General features: G+C 42.2%; 20 non-coding genes across 20 annotated transcripts; 10 read left to right on the forward strand and 10 right to left on the reverse strand.

Moving 5' to 3' along the window:
- Positions 1–236: 236 nt before the first annotated feature.
- Positions 237–309, reverse strand: trnam-cau (transfer RNA methionine (anticodon CAU)). Its single transcript has one exon. It is a non-coding gene; the product is annotated as a tRNA-Met (tRNA).
- A 295-nt stretch (positions 310–604) lies between these two features.
- On the forward strand, positions 605–691 carry trnay-gua (transfer RNA tyrosine (anticodon GUA)). Its single transcript is given in 2 exon segments — positions 605–641; positions 656–691. It is a non-coding gene; the product is annotated as a tRNA-Tyr (tRNA).
- Positions 692–1,787: 1,096 nt separating this feature from the next.
- On the reverse strand, positions 1,788–1,860 carry trnam-cau (transfer RNA methionine (anticodon CAU)). Its single transcript has one exon. It is a non-coding gene; the product is annotated as a tRNA-Met (tRNA).
- A 295-nt stretch (positions 1,861–2,155) lies between these two features.
- trnay-gua (transfer RNA tyrosine (anticodon GUA)) lies at positions 2,156–2,242 on the forward strand. The gene is given in 2 exon segments: positions 2,156–2,192; positions 2,207–2,242. It is a non-coding gene; the product is annotated as a tRNA-Tyr (tRNA).
- Positions 2,243–3,338: 1,096 nt separating this feature from the next.
- On the reverse strand, positions 3,339–3,411 carry trnam-cau (transfer RNA methionine (anticodon CAU)). The gene has a single exon. It is a non-coding gene; the product is annotated as a tRNA-Met (tRNA).
- Positions 3,412–3,706: 295 nt separating this feature from the next.
- trnay-gua (transfer RNA tyrosine (anticodon GUA)) lies at positions 3,707–3,793 on the forward strand. Its single transcript is given in 2 exon segments — positions 3,707–3,743; positions 3,758–3,793. It is a non-coding gene; the product is annotated as a tRNA-Tyr (tRNA).
- A 563-nt stretch (positions 3,794–4,356) lies between these two features.
- Positions 4,357–4,429, reverse strand: trnam-cau (transfer RNA methionine (anticodon CAU)). Its single transcript has one exon. It is a non-coding gene; the product is annotated as a tRNA-Met (tRNA).
- Positions 4,430–4,724: 295 nt separating this feature from the next.
- Positions 4,725–4,811, forward strand: trnay-gua (transfer RNA tyrosine (anticodon GUA)). Its single transcript is given in 2 exon segments — positions 4,725–4,761; positions 4,776–4,811. It is a non-coding gene; the product is annotated as a tRNA-Tyr (tRNA).
- A 1,096-nt stretch (positions 4,812–5,907) lies between these two features.
- Positions 5,908–5,980, reverse strand: trnam-cau (transfer RNA methionine (anticodon CAU)). Its single transcript has one exon. It is a non-coding gene; the product is annotated as a tRNA-Met (tRNA).
- A 295-nt stretch (positions 5,981–6,275) lies between these two features.
- trnay-gua (transfer RNA tyrosine (anticodon GUA)) lies at positions 6,276–6,362 on the forward strand. Its single transcript is given in 2 exon segments — positions 6,276–6,312; positions 6,327–6,362. It is a non-coding gene; the product is annotated as a tRNA-Tyr (tRNA).
- Positions 6,363–6,925: 563 nt separating this feature from the next.
- On the reverse strand, positions 6,926–6,998 carry trnam-cau (transfer RNA methionine (anticodon CAU)). The gene has a single exon. It is a non-coding gene; the product is annotated as a tRNA-Met (tRNA).
- Positions 6,999–7,293: 295 nt separating this feature from the next.
- Positions 7,294–7,380, forward strand: trnay-gua (transfer RNA tyrosine (anticodon GUA)). The gene is given in 2 exon segments: positions 7,294–7,330; positions 7,345–7,380. It is a non-coding gene; the product is annotated as a tRNA-Tyr (tRNA).
- A 1,102-nt stretch (positions 7,381–8,482) lies between these two features.
- Positions 8,483–8,555, reverse strand: trnam-cau (transfer RNA methionine (anticodon CAU)). Its single transcript has one exon. It is a non-coding gene; the product is annotated as a tRNA-Met (tRNA).
- A 295-nt stretch (positions 8,556–8,850) lies between these two features.
- trnay-gua (transfer RNA tyrosine (anticodon GUA)) lies at positions 8,851–8,937 on the forward strand. The gene is given in 2 exon segments: positions 8,851–8,887; positions 8,902–8,937. It is a non-coding gene; the product is annotated as a tRNA-Tyr (tRNA).
- Positions 8,938–10,040: 1,103 nt separating this feature from the next.
- Positions 10,041–10,113, reverse strand: trnam-cau (transfer RNA methionine (anticodon CAU)). Its single transcript has one exon. It is a non-coding gene; the product is annotated as a tRNA-Met (tRNA).
- A 295-nt stretch (positions 10,114–10,408) lies between these two features.
- Positions 10,409–10,495, forward strand: trnay-gua (transfer RNA tyrosine (anticodon GUA)). Its single transcript is given in 2 exon segments — positions 10,409–10,445; positions 10,460–10,495. It is a non-coding gene; the product is annotated as a tRNA-Tyr (tRNA).
- A 563-nt stretch (positions 10,496–11,058) lies between these two features.
- trnam-cau (transfer RNA methionine (anticodon CAU)) lies at positions 11,059–11,131 on the reverse strand. Its single transcript has one exon. It is a non-coding gene; the product is annotated as a tRNA-Met (tRNA).
- A 295-nt stretch (positions 11,132–11,426) lies between these two features.
- Positions 11,427–11,513, forward strand: trnay-gua (transfer RNA tyrosine (anticodon GUA)). The gene is given in 2 exon segments: positions 11,427–11,463; positions 11,478–11,513. It is a non-coding gene; the product is annotated as a tRNA-Tyr (tRNA).
- A 563-nt stretch (positions 11,514–12,076) lies between these two features.
- Positions 12,077–12,149, reverse strand: trnam-cau (transfer RNA methionine (anticodon CAU)). The gene has a single exon. It is a non-coding gene; the product is annotated as a tRNA-Met (tRNA).
- Positions 12,150–12,444: 295 nt separating this feature from the next.
- Positions 12,445–12,531, forward strand: trnay-gua (transfer RNA tyrosine (anticodon GUA)). The gene is given in 2 exon segments: positions 12,445–12,481; positions 12,496–12,531. It is a non-coding gene; the product is annotated as a tRNA-Tyr (tRNA).
- Positions 12,532–13,064: the final 533 nt, after the last annotated feature.

Genomic DNA, 13,064 nt, shown 5'->3' on the forward strand with positions numbered 1-13,064 from the left:
CATTTTCACCTAGCTCTGGGCAGCCACGTGTCATACGTTGTCAAATGTGGGGAATTAGCTCAAATGGTAGAGCGCTCGTTTAGCATGCGAGAAGTAGCGGGATCGATACCTGCATTCTCCAATGGATGCTCTTTCTTTAATAAATGGTTCGAAAATGTTCAATCTGGTCTTACTTGGGAACAAAGATTTCATTCCAACAGCTGTAAAATAGTCTATTAAAAAACACACACAGAAGCTGCCCCCTCTGAGGATCGAACTCAGGACCTTCAGATTATGAGACTGACGCGCTACCTACTGCGCTAAGGAGGCAGAGACACCTCGAGGTCGCCATTTATCAACCCTGTCCTACAAATTTCCAAAGCTGAGGGAAAACACGCATACAACAACAGTCGCGAGCCAGGCAGGAGTCAAACCTACAATCTTCTGATGTGTAGTCAGACTATCCATTGTGCCACTGGCCCCTGTGTTCTGGAAGCACTGTTAACGCACACTCGGCAACAAGAAGAAAAACAGTGGTGGCAGCTATTGACTGCTGCAGTCAGCTGAGCTTGCCAGCCTTTTGCTGAATTGTGTATTGTCCTCAAAGAGCTACCCTCCCGTCCTTCCTTCGATAGCTCAGCTGGTAGAGCGGAGGACTGTAGTGGAACACATTGGCATCCTTAGGTCGCTGGTTCAATTCCGGCTCGAAGGACAATACTTTTTTTTTTTTTTCTCCTACCTGGTTTTACTGTTAATGAGGATAAAAAGAAGGAATGAAACCTAAGGCAACAACTGTCTGAAACAACAACAACAACAACAACATCATCATCATCATCATCAAATAAAAATAAGTTAATCATTTTCACCTAGCTCTGGGCAGCCACGTGTCATACGTTGTCAAGTGTGGGGAATTAGCTCAAATGGTTTTACTGGTAATGAGGATAAAAAGAAGGAATGAATCCTAAGGCAACAACTGTCTGAAACAACAACAACAACAACAACATCATCATCATCATCATCAAATAAAAATAAGTTAATCATTTTCACCTAGCTCTGGGCAGCCACGTGTCATACGTTGTCAAGTGTGGGGAATTAGCTCAAATGGTTTTACTGGTAATGAGGATAAAAGGAAGGAATGAAACCTAAGGCAACAACTGTCTGAAACAACAACAACAACAACAACATCATCATCATCATCAAATAAAAATAAGTTAATCATTTTCACCTAGCTCTGGGCAGCCACGTGTCATACGTTGTCAAGTGTGGGGAATTAGCTCAAATGGTTTTACTGGTAATGAGGATAAAAAGAAGGAATGAATCCTAAGGCAACAACTGTCTGAAACAACAACAACAACAACAACATCATCATCATCATCATCAAATAAAAATAAGTTAATCATTTTCACCTAGCTCTGGGCAGCCACGTGTCATACGTTGTCAAGTGTGGGGAATTAGCTCAAATGGTTTTACTGGTAATGAGGATAAAAAGAAGGAATGAAACCTAAGGCAACAACTGTCTGAAACAACAACAACAACATCATCATCATCATCATCAAATAAAAATAAGTTAATCATTTTCACCTAGCTCTGGGCAGCCACGTGTCATACGTTGTCAAATGTGGGGAATTAGCTCAAATGGTAGAGCGCTCGTTTAGCATGCGAGAAGTAGCGGGATCGATACCTGCATTCTCCAATGGATGCTCTTTCTTTAATAAATGGTTCGAAAATGTTCAATCTGGTCTTACTTGGGAACAAAGATTTCATTCCAACAGCTGTAAAATAGTCTATTAAAAAACACACACAGAAGCTGCCCCCTCTGAGGATCGAACTCAGGACCTTCAGATTATGAGACTGACGCGCTACCTACTGCGCTAAGGAGGCAGAGACACCTCGAGGTCGCCATTTATCAACCCTGTCCTACAAATTTCCAAAGCTGAGGGAAAACACGCATACAACAACAGTCGCGAGCCAGGCAGGAGTCAAACCTACAATCTTCTGATGTGTAGTCAGACTATCCATTGTGCCACTGGCCCCTGTGTTCTGGAAGCACTGTTAACGCACACTCGGCAACAAGAAGAAAAACAGTGGTGGCAGCTATTGACTGCTGCAGTCAGCTGAGCTTGCCAGCCTTTTGCTGAATTGTGTATTGTCCTCAAAGAGCTACCCTCCCGTCCTTCCTTCGATAGCTCAGCTGGTAGAGCGGAGGACTGTAGTGGAACACATTGGCATCCTTAGGTCGCTGGTTCAATTCCGGCTCGAAGGACAATACTTTTTTTTTTTTTTCTCCTACCTGGTTTTACTGTTAATGAGGATAAAAAGAAGGAATGAAACCTAAGGCAACAACTGTCTGAAACAACAACAACAACAACAACATCATCATCATCATCATCAAATAAAAATAAGTTAATCATTTTCACCTAGCTCTGGGCAGCCACGTGTCATACGTTGTCAAGTGTGGGGAATTAGCTCAAATGGTTTTACTGGTAATGAGGATAAAAAGAAGGAATGAATCCTAAGGCAACAACTGTCTGAAACAACAACAACAACAACAACATCATCATCATCATCATCAAATAAAAATAAGTTAATCATTTTCACCTAGCTCTGGGCAGCCACGTGTCATACGTTGTCAAGTGTGGGGAATTAGCTCAAATGGTTTTACTGGTAATGAGGATAAAAGGAAGGAATGAAACCTAAGGCAACAACTGTCTGAAACAACAACAACAACAACAACATCATCATCATCATCAAATAAAAATAAGTTAATCATTTTCACCTAGCTCTGGGCAGCCACGTGTCATACGTTGTCAAGTGTGGGGAATTAGCTCAAATGGTTTTACTGGTAATGAGGATAAAAAGAAGGAATGAATCCTAAGGCAACAACTGTCTGAAACAACAACAACAACAACAACATCATCATCATCATCATCAAATAAAAATAAGTTAATCATTTTCACCTAGCTCTGGGCAGCCACGTGTCATACGTTGTCAAGTGTGGGGAATTAGCTCAAATGGTTTTACTGGTAATGAGGATAAAAAGAAGGAATGAAACCTAAGGCAACAACTGTCTGAAACAACAACAACAACATCATCATCATCATCATCAAATAAAAATAAGTTAATCATTTTCACCTAGCTCTGGGCAGCCACGTGTCATACGTTGTCAAATGTGGGGAATTAGCTCAAATGGTAGAGCGCTCGTTTAGCATGCGAGAAGTAGCGGGATCGATACCTGCATTCTCCAATGGATGCTCTTTCTTTAATAAATGGTTCGAAAATGTTCAATCTGGTCTTACTTGGGAACAAAGATTTCATTCCAACAGCTGTAAAATAGTCTATTAAAAAACACACACAGAAGCTGCCCCCTCTGAGGATCGAACTCAGGACCTTCAGATTATGAGACTGACGCGCTACCTACTGCGCTAAGGAGGCAGAGACACCTCGAGGTCGCCATTTATCAACCCTGTCCTACAAATTTCCAAAGCTGAGGGAAAACACGCATACAACAACAGTCGCGAGCCAGGCAGGAGTCAAACCTACAATCTTCTGATGTGTAGTCAGACTATCCATTGTGCCACTGGCCCCTGTGTTCTGGAAGCACTGTTAACGCACACTCGGCAACAAGAAGAAAAACAGTGGTGGCAGCTATTGACTGCTGCAGTCAGCTGAGCTTGCCAGCCTTTTGCTGAATTGTGTATTGTCCTCAAAGAGCTACCCTCCCGTCCTTCCTTCGATAGCTCAGCTGGTAGAGCGGAGGACTGTAGTGGAACACATTGGCATCCTTAGGTCGCTGGTTCAATTCCGGCTCGAAGGACAATACTTTTTTTTTTTTTTTCTCCTACCTGGTTTTACTGTTAATGAGGATAAAAAGAAGGAATGAAACCTAAGGCAACAACTGTCTGAAACAACAACAACAACAACAACATCATCATCATCATCATCAAATAAAAATAAGTTAATCATTTTCACCTAGCTCTGGGCAGCCACGTGTCATACGTTGTCAAGTGTGGGGAATTAGCTCAAATGGTTTTACTGGTAATGAGGATAAAAAGAAGGAATGAAACCTAAGGCAACAACTGTCTGAAACAACAACAACAACAACAACAACATCATCATCATCATCAAATAAAAATAAGTTAATCATTTTCACCTAGCTCTGGGCAGCCACGTGTCATACGTTGTCAAGTGTGGGGAATTAGCTCAAATGGTAGAGCGCTCGTTTAGCATGCGAGAAGTAGCGGGATCGATACCTGCATTCTCCAATGGATGCTCTTTCTTTAATAAATGGTTCGAAAATGTTCAATCTGGTCTTACTTGGGAACAAAGATTTCATTCCAACAGCTGTAAAATAGTCTATTAAAAAACACACACAGAAGCTGCCCCCTCTGAGGATCGAACTCAGGACCTTCAGATTATGAGACTGACGCGCTACCTACTGCGCTAAGGAGGCAGAGACACCTCGAGGTCGCCATTTATCAACCCTGTCCTACAAATTTCCAAAGCTGAGGGAAAACACGCATACAACAACAGTCGCGAGCCAGGCAGGAGTCAAACCTACAATCTTCTGATGTGTAGTCAGACTATCCATTGTGCCACTGGCCCCTGTGTTCTGGAAGCACTGTTAACGCACACTCGGCAACAAGAAGAAAAACAGTGGTGGCAGCTATTGACTGCTGCAGTCAGCTGAGCTTGCCAGCCTTTTGCTGAATTGTGTATTGTCCTCAAAGAGCTACCCTCCCGTCCTTCCTTCGATAGCTCAGCTGGTAGAGCGGAGGACTGTAGTGGAACACATTGGCATCCTTAGGTCGCTGGTTCAATTCCGGCTCGAAGGACAATACTTTTTTTTTTTTTTCTCCTACCTGGTTTTACTGTTAATGAGGATAAAAAGAAGGAATGAAACCTAAGGCAACAACTGTCTGAAACAACAACAACAACAACAACATCATCATCATCATCATCAAATAAAAATAAGTTAATCATTTTCACCTAGCTCTGGGCAGCCACGTGTCATACGTTGTCAAGTGTGGGGAATTAGCTCAAATGGTTTTACTGGTAATGAGGATAAAAAGAAGGAATGAATCCTAAGGCAACAACTGTCTGAAACAACAACAACAACAACAACATCATCATCATCATCATCAAATAAAAATAAGTTAATCATTTTCACCTAGCTCTGGGCAGCCACGTGTCATACGTTGTCAAGTGTGGGGAATTAGCTCAAATGGTTTTACTGGTAATGAGGATAAAAGGAAGGAATGAAACCTAAGGCAACAACTGTCTGAAACAACAACAACAACAACAACATCATCATCATCATCAAATAAAAATAAGTTAATCATTTTCACCTAGCTCTGGGCAGCCACGTGTCATACGTTGTCAAGTGTGGGGAATTAGCTCAAATGGTTTTACTGGTAATGAGGATAAAAAGAAGGAATGAATCCTAAGGCAACAACTGTCTGAAACAACAACAACAACAACAACATCATCATCATCATCATCAAATAAAAATAAGTTAATCATTTTCACCTAGCTCTGGGCAGCCACGTGTCATACGTTGTCAAGTGTGGGGAATTAGCTCAAATGGTTTTACTGGTAATGAGGATAAAAAGAAGGAATGAAACCTAAGGCAACAACTGTCTGAAACAACAACAACAACATCATCATCATCATCATCAAATAAAAATAAGTTAATCATTTTCACCTAGCTCTGGGCAGCCACGTGTCATACGTTGTCAAATGTGGGGAATTAGCTCAAATGGTAGAGCGCTCGTTTAGCATGCGAGAAGTAGCGGGATCGATACCTGCATTCTCCAATGGATGCTCTTTCTTTAATAAATGGTTCGAAAATGTTCAATCTGGTCTTACTTGGGAACAAAGATTTCATTCCAACAGCTGTAAAATAGTCTATTAAAAAACACACACAGAAGCTGCCCCCTCTGAGGATCGAACTCAGGACCTTCAGATTATGAGACTGACGCGCTACCTACTGCGCTAAGGAGGCAGAGACACCTCGAGGTCGCCATTTATCAACCCTGTCCTACAAATTTCCAAAGCTGAGGGAAAACACGCATACAACAACAGTCGCGAGCCAGGCAGGAGTCAAACCTACAATCTTCTGATGTGTAGTCAGACTATCCATTGTGCCACTGGCCCCTGTGTTCTGGAAGCACTGTTAACGCACACTCGGCAACAAGAAGAAAAACAGTGGTGGCAGCTATTGACTGCTGCAGTCAGCTGAGCTTGCCAGCCTTTTGCTGAATTGTGTATTGTCCTCAAAGAGCTACCCTCCCGTCCTTCCTTCGATAACTCAGCTGGTAGAGCGGAGGACTGTAGTGGAACACATTGGCATCCTTAGGTCGCTGGTTCAATTCCGGCTCGAAGGACAATACTTTTTTTTTTTTTTTCTCCTACCTGGTTTTACTGTTAATGAGGATAAAAAGAAGGAATGAAACCTAAGGCAACAACTGTCTGAAACAACAACAACAACAACAACATCATCATCATCATCATCAAATAAAAATAAGTTAATCATTTTCACCTAGCTCTGGGCAGCCACGTGTCATACGTTGTCAAGTGTGGGGAATTAGCTCAAATGGTTTTACTGGTAATGAGGATAAAAAGAAGGAATGAAACCTAAGGCAACAACTGTCTGAAACAACAACAACAACAACAACAACATCATCATCATCATCAAATAAAAATAAGTTAATCATTTTCACCTAGCTCTGGGCAGCCACGTGTCATACGTTGTCAAGTGTGGGGAATTAGCTCAAATGGTAGAGCGCTCGTTTAGCATGCGAGAAGTAGCGGGATCGATACCTGCATTCTCCAATGGATGCTCTTTCTTTAATAAATGGTTCGAAAATGTTCAATCTGGTCTTACTTGGGAACAAAGATTTCATTCCAACAGCTGTAAAATAGTCTATCAAAAAACACACACAGAAGCTGCCCCCTCTGAGGATCGAACTCAGGACCTTCAGATTATGAGACTGACGCGCTACCTACTACGCTAAGGAGGCAGAGACACCTCGAGGTCGCCATTTATCAACCCTGTCCTACAAATTTCCAAAGCTGAGGGAAAACACGCATACAACAACAGTCGCGAGCCAGGCAGGAGTCAAACCTACAATCTTCTGATGTGTAGTCAGACTATCCATTGTGCCACTGGCCCCTGTGTTCTGGAAGCACTGTTAACGCACACTCGGCAACAAGAAGAAAAACAGTGGTGGCAGCTATTGACTGCTGCAGTCAGCTGAGCTTGCCAGCCTTTTGCTGAATTGTGTATTGTCCTCAAAGAGCTACCCTCCCATCCTTCCTTCGATAGCTCAGCTGGTAGAGCGGAGGACTGTAGTGGAACACATTGGCATCCTTAGGTCGCTAGTACAATTCCGGCTCGAAGGAAAATACTTTTTTTTTTTTTTCTCCTACCTGGTTTTACTGGTAATGAGGATAAAAAGAAGGAATGAAACCTAAGGCAACAACTGTCTGAAACAACAACAACAACAACAACATCATCATCATCATCATCAAATAAAAATAAGTTAATCATTTTCACCTAGCTCTGGGCAGCCACGTGTCATACGTTGTCAAGTGTGGGGAATTAGCTCAAATGGTTTTACTGGTAATGAGGATAAAAAGAAGGAATGAATCCTAAGGCAACAACTGTCTGAAACAACAACAACAACAACAACATCATCATCATCATCATCAAATAAAAATAAGTTAATCATTTTCACCTAGCTCTGGGCAGCCACGTGTCATACGTTGTCAAGTGTGGGGAATTAGCTCAAATGGTTTTACTGGTAATGAGGATAAAAGGAAGGAATGAAACCTAAGGCAACAACTGTCTGAAACAACAACAACAACAACAACATCATCATCATCATCAAATAAAAATAAGTTAATCATTTTCACCTAGCTCTGGGCAGCCACGTGTCATACGTTGTCAAGTGTGGGGAATTAGCTCAAATGGTTTTACTGGTAATGAGGATAAAAAGAAGGAATGAATCCTAAGGCAACAACTGTCTGAAACAACAACAACAACAACAACATCATCATCATCATCATCAAATAAAAATAAGTTAATCATTTTCACCTAGCTCTGGGCAGCCACGTGTCATACGTTGTCAAGTGTGGGGAATTAGCTCAAATGGTTTTACTGGTAATGAGGATAAAAGGAAGGAATGAAACCTAAGGCAACAACTGTCTGAAACAACAACAACAACAACAACAACATCATCATCATCATCAAATAAAAATAAGTTAATCATTTTCACCTAGCTCTGGGCAGCCACGTGTCATACGTTGTCAAATGTGGGGAATTAGCTCAAATGGTAGAGCGCTCGTTTAGCATGCGAGAAGTAGCGGGATCGATACCTGCATTCTCCAATGGATGCTCTTTCTTTAATAAATGGTTCGAAAATGTTCAATCTGGTCTTACTTGGGAACAAAGATTTCATTCCAACAGCTGTAAAATAGTCTATTAAAAAACACACACAGAAGCTGCCCCCTCTGAGGATCGAACTCAGGACCTTCAGATTATGAGACTGACGCGCTACCTACTGCGCTAAGGAGGCAGAGACACCTCGAGGTCGCCATTTATCAACCCTGTCCTACAAATTTCCAAAGCTGAGGGAAAACATGCATACAACAACAGTCGCGAGCCAGGCAGGAGTCAAACCTACAATCTTCTGATGTGTAGTCAGACTATCCACTGTGCCACTGGCCCCTGTGTTCTGGAAGCACTGTTAACGCACACTCGGCAACAAGAAGAAAAACAGTGGTGGCAGCTATTGACTGCTGCAGTCAGCTGATCTTGCCAGCCTTTTGCTGAATTGTGTATTGTCCTCAAAGAGCCACCCTCCCATCCTTCCTTCGATAGCTCAGCTGGTAGAGCGGAGGACTGTAGTGGAACACATTGGCATCCTTAGGTCGCTGGTTCAATTCCGGCTCGAAGGACAATACTTTTTTTTTTTTTTTCTCCTACCTGGTTTTACTGTTAATGAGGATAAAAAGAAGGAATGAAACCTAAGGCAACAACTGTCTGAAACAACAACAACAACAACAACATCATCATCATCATCATCAAATAAAAATAAGTTAATCATTTTCACCTAGCTCTGGGCAGCCACGTGTCATACGTTGTCAAGTGTGGGGAATTAGCTCAAATGGTTTTACTGGTAATGAGGATAAAAAGAAGGAATGAATCCTAAGGCAACAACTGTCTGAAACAACAACAACAACAACAACATCATCATCATCATCATCAAATAAAAATAAGTTAATCATTTTCACCTAGCTCTGGGCAGCCACGTGTCATACGTTGTCAAGTGTGGGGAATTAGCTCAAATGGTTTTACTGGTAATGAGGATAAAAGGAAGGAATGAAACCTAAGGCAACAACTGTCTGAAACAACAACAACAACAACAACATCATCATCATCATCAAATAAAAATAAGTTAATCATTTTCACCTAGCTCTGGGCAGCCACGTGTCATACGTTGTCAAGTGTGGGGAATTAGCTCAAATGGTTTTACTGGTAATGAGGATAAAAAGAAGGAATGAATCCTAAGGCAACAACTGTCTGAAACAACAACAACAACAACAACATCATCATCATCATCATCAAATAAAAATAAGTTAATCATTTTCACCTAGCTCTGGGCAGCCACGTGTCATACGTTGTCAAGTGTGGGGAATTAGCTCAAATGGTTTTACTGGTAATGAGGATAAAAGGAAGGAATGAAACCTAAGGCAACAACTGTCTGAAACAACAACAACAACAACAACAACATCATCATCATCATCAAATAAAAATAAGTTAATCATTTTCACCTAGCTCTGGGCAGCCACGTGTCATACGTTGTCAAATGTGGGGAATTAGCTCAAATGGTAGAGCGCTCGTTTAGCATGCGAGAAGTAGCGGGATCGATACCTGCATTCTCCAATGGATGCTCTTTCTTTAATAAATGGTTCGAAAATGTTCAATCTGGTCTTACTTGGGAACAAAGATTTCATTCCAACAGCTGTAAAATAGTCTATTAAAAAACACACACAGAAGCTGCCCCCTCTGAGGATCGAACTCAGGACCTTCAGATTATGAGACTGACGCGCTACCTACTGCGCTAAGGAGGCAGAGACACCTCGAGGTCGCCATTTATCAACCCTGTCCTACAAATTTCCAAAGCTGAGGGAAAACATGCATACAACAACAGTCGCGAGCCAGGCAGGAGTCAAACCTACAATCTTCTGATGTGTAGTCAGACTATCCACTGTGCCACTGGCCCCTGTGTTCTGGAAGCACTGTTAACGCACACTCGGCAACAAGAAGAAAAACAGTGGTGGCAGCTATTGACTGCTGCAGTCAGCTGATCTTGCCAGCCTTTTGCTGAATTGTGTATTGTCCTCAAAGAGCCACCCTCCCATCCTTCCTTCGATAGCTCAGCTGGTAGAGCGGAGGACTGTAGTGGAACACATTGGCATCCTTAGGTCGCTGGTTCAATTCCGGCTCGAAGGACAATACTTTTTTTTTTTTTTTCTCCTACCTGGTTTCACTGGTAATGAGGATAAAAAGAAGGAATGAATCCTAAGGCAACAACTGTCTGAAACAACAACAACAACAACAACATCATCATCATCATCATCAAATAAAAATAAGTTAATCATTTTCACCTAGCTCTGGGCAGCCACGTGTCATACGTTGTCAAGTGTGGGGAATTAGCTCAAATGGTTTTACTGGTAATGAGGATAAAAGGAAGGAATGAAACCTAAGGCAACAACTGTCTGAAACAACAACAACAACAACAACAACATCATCATCATCATCAAATGAAAATAAGTTAATCATTTTCACCTAGCTCTGGGCAGCCACGTGTCATACGTTGTCAAATGTGGGGAATTAGCTCAAATGGTAGAGCGCTCGTTTAGCATGCGAGAAGTAGCGGGATCGATACCTGCATTCTCCAATGGATGCTCTTTCTTTAATAAATGGTTCGAAAATGTTCAATCTGGTCTTACTTGGGAACAAAGATTTCATTCCAACAGCTGTAAAATAGTCTATTAAAAAACACACACAGAAGCTGCCCCCTCTGAGGATCGAACTCAGGACCTTCAGATTATGAGACTGACGCGCTACCTACTGCGCTAAGGAGGCAGAGACACCTCGAGGTCGCCATTTATCAACCCTGTCCTACAAATTTCCAAAGCTGAGGGAAAACATGCATACAACAACAGTCGCGAGCCAGGCAGGAGTCAAACCTACAATCTTCTGATGTGTAGTCAGACTATCCACTGTGCCACTGGCCCCTGTGTTCTGGAAGCACTGTTAACGCACACTCGGCAACAAGAAGAAAAACAGTGGTGGCAGCTATTGACTGCTGCAGTCAGCTGAGCTTGCCAGCCTTTTGCTGAATTGTGTATTGTCCTCAAAGAGCCACCCTCCCGTCCTTCCTTCGATAGCTCAGCTGGTAGAGCGGAGGACTGTAGTGGAACACATTGGCATCCTTAGGTCGCTGGTTCAATTCCGGCTCGAAGGACAATACTTTTTTTTTTTTTTTCTCCTACCTGGTTTCACTGGTAATGAGGATAAAAAGAAGGAATGAATCCTAAGGCAACAACTGTCTGAAACAACAACAACAACAACAACATCATCATCATCATCATCAAATAAAAATAAGTTAATCATTTTCACCTAGCTCTGGGCAGCCACGTGTCATACGTTGTCAAGTGTGGGGAATTAGCTCAAATGGTTTTACTGGTAATGAGGATAAAAGGAAGGAATGAAACCTAAGGCAACAACTGTCTGAAACAACAACAACAACAACAACAACATCATCATCATCATCAAATAAAAATAAGTTAATCATTTTCACCTAGCTCTGGGCAGCCACGTGTCATACGTTGTCAAATGTGGGGAATTAGCTCAAATGGTAGAGCGCTCGTTTAGCATGCGAGAAGTAGCGGGATCGATACCTGCATTCTCCAATGGATGCTCTTTCTTTAATAAATGGTTCGAAAATGTTCAATCTGGTCTTACTTGGGAACAAAGATTTCATTCCAACAGCTGTAAAATAGTCTATTAAAAAACACACACAGAAGCTGCCCCCTCTGAGGATCGAACTCAGGACCTTCAGATTATGAGACTGACGCGCTACCTACTGCGCTAAGGAGGCAGAGACACCTCGAGGTCGCCATTTATCAACCCTGTCCTACAAATTTCCAAAGCTGAGGGAAAACACGCATACAACAACAGTCGCGAGCCAGGCAGGAGTCAAACCTACAATCTTCTGATGTGTAGTCAGACTATCCACTGTGCCACTGGCCCCTGTGTTCTGGAAGCACTGTTAACGCACACTCGGCAACAAGAAGAAAAACAGTGGTGGCAGCTATTGACTGCTGCAGTCAGCTGAGCTTGCCAGCCTTTTGCTGAATTGTGTATTGTCCTCAAAGAGCCACCCTCCCGTCCTTCCTTCGATAGCTCAGCTGGTAGAGCGGAGGACTGTAGTGGAACACATTGGCATCCTTAGGTCGCTGGTTCAATTCCGGCTCGAAGGACAATACTTTTTTTTTTTTTTTCTCCTACCTGGTTTCACTGGTAATGAGGATAAAAAGAAGGAATGAATCCTAAGGCAACAACTGTCTGAAACAACAACAACAACAACAACATCATCATCATCATCATCAAATAAAAATAAGTTAATCATTTTCACCTAGCTCTGGGCAGCCACGTGTCATACGTTGTCAAGTGTGGGGAATTAGCTCAAATGGTTTTACTGGTAATGAGGATAAAAGGAAGGAATGAAACCTAAGGCAACAACTGTCTGAAACAACAACAACAACAACAACAACATCATCATCATCATCAAATAAAAATAAGTTAATCATTTTCACCTAGCTCTGGGCAGCCACGTGTCATACGTTGTCAAATGTGGGGAATTAGCTCAAATGGTAGAGCGCTCGTTTAGCATGCGAGAAGTAGCGGGATCGATACCTGCATTCTCCAATGGATGCTCTTTCTTTAATAAATGGTTCGAAAATGTTCAATCTGGTCTTACTTGGGAACAAAGATTTCATTCCAACAGCTGTAA

The sequence above is a fragment of the Acipenser ruthenus genome, chromosome 40, assembly GCF_902713425.1.
Source record: "Acipenser ruthenus chromosome 40, fAciRut3.2 maternal haplotype, whole genome shotgun sequence".
NCBI lineage: Eukaryota > Metazoa > Chordata > Actinopteri > Acipenseriformes > Acipenseridae > Acipenser > Acipenser ruthenus.